Below are 5,618 nucleotides of genomic sequence, written 5' to 3'. Positions count from 1 at the left end.
ATGGGCGGGGAAAGGTGTGGCCACATCAAATTCAGATGTGACCTCAGCGGATGCAGATGTGACCTCTTCCAGGTGTCCCAGTTGCCTAGGTAACGCAGGTAATGGGTGGAGACTTTGCTGCGAGGAGGGTGGAGTCTGCTCGCCATCCAGGAGTGAACCTTACAGTCACCATGGTGTCCCACGTCAGCTCTCCATTGGAGCTGAGTTGGTTTGCTGATTTTGTTTTTTGTTCTTTCTTTCCTCTGGCTCAATTTCCTAACCATGTTAAGTGTATTTGCTGGCTGCTGGTCTTTGAGACAGGAGTCTACCATGCAGTTGCCGGCCTTTTAATAAAGACTTGAAGATTCAACTTCTCAGAATGTGGCTTCTCTGTTTTCTCGCCTTATAACAAAAGTATAAAACAAGCTATTCTCTGTAATAGTTGAAAGAAAAAAATGTTGCTCTGCCGGGCGCTGGTGGCTCACGCCTGTAATCCTAGCTACTCAGGAGGCTGAGATCTGAGGATCGCGGTTCAAAGCCAGCCCGGGCAAAAGAGACCGTGAGACTCCTATCTCCAATAAACCACCAGAAAACCGGAAGTGGCGCTGTAGCTCAAGTGGTAGAGCGCTCGCCTTGAGCTGAAGAGCTGAGGGACAGCGCCCAGGCCCAGAGTTCAAGCCCCACGACCGACAAAAAAAAAAAAAAAAAATGTTGCTCAGTGGCAAGTGCAGGATTGAGGTTTGAAGATAGCCCAGGCAAGAAAGTCTGGGAGACTTTTCTTCAATTAACCAAGAAGCCAGAAGTAGAGGTATGGCAGAAGATACAGGGAGAGAGGGAGGGAGGGAGGCAGATAGATAGATAGATAGATAGATAGATAGATAGGCAGATAGGCAGATAGGCAGATAGGCAGATAGATATTGCTCAATGCTGCCCTTTTTCACTAGCTGTGGAAAAAGACCTATTTACATTTAGGAGTAATCTTCTGATTGTGGGAGAATATATAAATGTATCATTTAAATCTTTTCTTTTTCTTTTCCAGTACTGATGTTTGAACTCACAGTCTGACATTCTTTTGGCTTGCTTCCTCAGGACTATCACTATCATGATCACTATCACTATCATTATCACTTGAGCTGTCCCTCCAGCTGGTTATTTTTAGAAATAGAATCTTTCAGAGTTCCTCACTTAGAGTGGCCTTGAACCTCAATCCTCCAGATCTCAGCCTTCTGAATAGTAAGCTTATAGATGTAAGCCACCAACACCCATCACATTTTAGTGGCATTAAGAAAAGATATGCCGTGTACCCACTACCTATCACCAGGACTTTTCACCATCCAAACTGAAACTCTGCCCATTAAATACTAGGTCCTGTGACCTCAGCTCTACCTCTGTGTCTACAAGCTTGATTGTCCTAAGTACTTCATGGAAGTGGAATCATGACATTTGTCCTTTGTTGCTGGCTTGTTTCTCTCAGCATGTTTTCGAGGTTTATCCATGGTGTAGAATGTGTTAGATTTTCACTGCAGGTATACACTATGTACTTTCTATTCATTCACCCATCAATTTTAGGTTGTTTTTTTTGTTTGTTTGTACCAGTACTGGGATTTGATCTCTGGGCCTTGCATTCTTGCTTGACTTTTTCACTCAAAATTGGTACTCTACCAATCTCTACTTACAGCTTTTTGCTGATTAGAGATAACAGCCTCTTAGATTTATCTGCCAAGGCTTGCTTTCAGCCACAATCCTCAGATCTCAGTATCCTAAGTAGCTAGGATTACAGACACAAACTGCCTACACCCAGCTAGTTGTTTTGGCTTTTACATGTTGTAAATGACTCTGCTCTGACCTTGATGTGCAAACTTACAGTCCAGTCCCTGCTTCCATTTTAGGGCTGAGCATATGGTAATTCTATGCTTACTTTTCCACAGCTGTTTCCCGTTTTTCATCCCCCTCAGCAATGCACAAGGCCTCTACTTTCCCAGCATCTTCAATCCATGTTATCTTTTTGGTTTGTTTTTCTCAATAATGGTCCTCTAGTGTAGAAAGTGGTAAAGGATGTCTTACAGACTTGATTTGCATTTCCCCAATGATTAGATGTTAAGAATTTTTTCTTCTGGTTCTTGGCCTTTTGTATATATCATCTTTGAAAAGAATGTCTGTCCAAGACCTTATCCATTTTGTAACTGGGTTGTTTATTGCTCTGTGGCCTGCTTTTTACCATACTGATGCTATCCTTTGATGCATGCAATTTTTTGAGTAAATTCAATTTATTTATTCCCATTTTATTGCTGTGCTTTAGGTGTCACATCCAAGAAAGCATTGTCAAATTCAATGTCATAAAACTTATCCCTGTGTTTTCTTCTAAGAATTTTAAAGTTTTGTTTGGTTTTCTAGTACTGGGGCTCTGCACTTGCCAGGCAGGCATTATACGCCCATCAATCATGCCCCTGACTCTTTCCTCTAGTTATTTTTTGGATAGGGGGCTGCTTTTCTCCTGGAGATGGCCTGAACTACATTCCTCCTGTTTATGCTTCCGTGGGTGGCCGCGATAACAGGGGCACACTGCCACACTCTGCTTGTTATTATTACGATAGAATCTTAGGATCTTTTTGCCTGGTCTCCACATTTAATCCTCCTCATCTCTACCCCCTGAAGTAGCTAGTTTAACAAGTGTGAGCCACCATGCTTGGCTTAGGTTTAGCACTTATATTTACTTGTTGTTTTGCCAGTCCTGGGACTTGAACTCAGGGTCTGGGCACTGCCCCTGAGCTTCTTTGTGCTCAAGGCTAGCACTCTATCGTTTGAGCCACAGCTTGACTTCTGGCTTTTGCTGAGTAGTTTATTGGACATGAGAGTCTCAGACTTTTCTGCCCTTTCTGGCAGGATTATAGGTGTGAGCCACCAGCAACTGGCTACATTTACTTTTTTTTTTTTTAAATCCATTTTGAGCTAATTTTTGCATGTAGCATCAGGTAGGAATCCAGCCTTATTCTTTTGCTATAGAAGTTTGATTTCCATAGAACTATTTGTCCAAAAGACTCCTTGAATTATCTTAAAACCTTTGTCAAAAATCATTAATAATCTGTGAAGGTTTAGCTTTGGGCTCCCTATCCTATACAATGTATAACTTGTTAAGATGTTTTATATACCCAGCAAATAACACATATCAGTGAAACCAAGATGGTACACTCAGTTCCCAAAGAGAAAGATACTGTTTTCAGTAATTATAATGAACTTCAGTATGAATGCTCTGGCTTGTATAAGGTTTATATGTTACAGGCTTTAGTTCCCAGTGCATGGTGCTAGGGAGGTTTTGGAGCCTTTGAGAAGCAGGGTCTTGTAGAAAGTTAATTTATTGAGTCATACCAGTATATGGGGACTGTGGGACTCCAATCTTTTCCTTTGCCTCTCTCTTTCACTGCTCTGCCATGAGGTAACTGGGTCTTTTCCTCACACACTGGTGCCATGATATGCCGCCTTGCCACAGGCCCAAATTGTGAGCCCAAATTAATCTTTCTTCTTTTTCAATTGATTATTGTGTGTATTTGTTACAAGAACAGGAAAAGTAAAGTAAGTAGCTGTATTTATTTTAGTTATATTTTTTCTCTTTGGGATTGTTCATTTTGTTTTGTTTTTAATTTAAAATAAGTATGGATTTACAGGAGATTGCAAAAAAGAATAGAAATCCTGAATACTCTTTACCTAATTTACCCAAATGATAATATTTTAGCAATCTATGATACAATATCAAAATCAAGAAGTTGGCTTTAGTACAACCCACAGATCTTACTTGTTAGTGTAGTTATATGAACTTTTACCACATGTGAATTTAATGTGATCATCACCAAACCAACATATAGAACACCTCAAGGGTGCTTTTTGCTAGCTAGTTGCTTATTTACTTGTTCCTTATACTAGCACTGAGAGTTAAACTCAGGGCTGAGACGTTGGTCCCTTAGTTTTTTCACTCAAGGTTAGTGAGCTACTGCTTGAGCTTCACTTCTACTTCCAGATTTTTGCTTATTAATTGAGATAAGAGTCTCACTGACTTTCCTGTATGGGCTGGCTTCAAATCATGGGCCTCAGATCTCAGCCTCCTGAATACAATTAAAATAAAATTACAGGTATGAGTCACTAGTGCTTAGCTCATTACCAGTAAAGACTTAGGGACAAATAAGAATAAAGAGAGTTACAGGAAGGTAGATTTTTTTTTACCCCATTAAGCAGCAACAATATTTCTATTAGAGCCACCTGAAGTTGCAGTGAGGGTGGGCAGGGTTGAGTTCCTGAAGTGGAATGAATGCTGATATACCTCAGTATCTTGAATGAGAGCTGTTGGGAGGTTTAACAATTGATCCTCAACTTCCAATGAACTTATATCTCCTAATACACACATGAAAGGTTGAAAATGCCATGACAGACATGCATGTAATATACCTAACTGACAAAACATCCTAACTTAGCAACACAGGGCACTATGCTCATGTGCTTTCTGCAGCTGCCAGAATCACAGGCGAGGCCCAGACCGCAAAAGCCAGCTCAGGAAAAGATCAAAACTCAGAATTCGATGTATGGTTTCCATTGACTACTCATTTTTGCACCATTGAAAACTCAAAAATTAGAACATGAAATATTTTAAGTCTAGCCATCCTAAGTCTGGGACTTAATTTATACCTCCACTAGTAACATATAAGAAAAGCTAGTTCCTTTACATCATCACTAGTATTTCAGATTGTCATTGTCTTTTATGTGCACTGCTCTCAAAGGTGGGTGGCGTCTAGTGGCTGTATGTTAGTCCTTCTAGTTAGTATTGTGATTTTTCTTTCTCTTAACCTCATGTTTAAGAAGGCCCATATTCCCTCCCTTTCCCTCACTCATTATTTCCTATAGGATTAAAGAAAGAATGTAAGCATTCCATTTTTCTGTTGGATTGTATCATCCTATAGCCACCTCGGTTACTTTTTCTCATCTGCTTCTTCCAGTGGCCATGGACTCAGGAGGGAATGAAAAAAGGAAGCAGCTGGCTAGAAGGCTCAAAGGAGTTGGTCTGTTCTTTGTGGTTGTTTATATTCATTTTCTAGTCACAGCTCAAGTTGTTTTGCTTTCTGCTGCTCAGCAAGATGAGGGAAACGTAAATGTACCACTGTTGTTTAAGCCTGCTGAGCAGTAAAAACAAAGGCAGCTGGACCACCTCGTCCTTAAATCATGTCACAGAACCCCTCGGAGAGCCTTTCAAAGATGACTTGTGTGTTTCAAAAGACTCTTGAAATTAGAAGGTGTCCAAAGCAAAGCCCTTAATAAACACTAATATTGCCTACTGTGTGCCTGGCTTCCAGAGACCTTCTGGGTTATAGATCTGCATACTAATAAGCCACTGCCCCTCACTTGGCTCTCTGCCCAGGGTGGGCTACGCACTCTGCAGAGATGAAACAATGGAATGTACCACTCTGCAATCTGCAGGCCCAGCAGCTCACTGCCTGCTACCCTGGAAACTCTGGCATCTACTCACCCAGGGCTTCTCAAACAGAAAATTAGGGCACCTGCTAAACATAGAAATCCCTGTTCCTACCCAGACAGACTGAGTCAGAGTCTTTGAAGGATATTCCAGTAGGCTGTGTTTTAGAAGTGGTTATCCATAG

This window comes from Dipodomys spectabilis, unplaced genomic scaffold, assembly GCF_019054845.1.
Source record: "Dipodomys spectabilis isolate Male_0828 unplaced genomic scaffold, ASM1905484v1 ptg000098l, whole genome shotgun sequence".
NCBI classification, from domain to species: Eukaryota; Metazoa; Chordata; class Mammalia; order Rodentia; family Heteromyidae; genus Dipodomys; species Dipodomys spectabilis.
Note: the sequence above shows the minus strand (reverse complement) of the source record.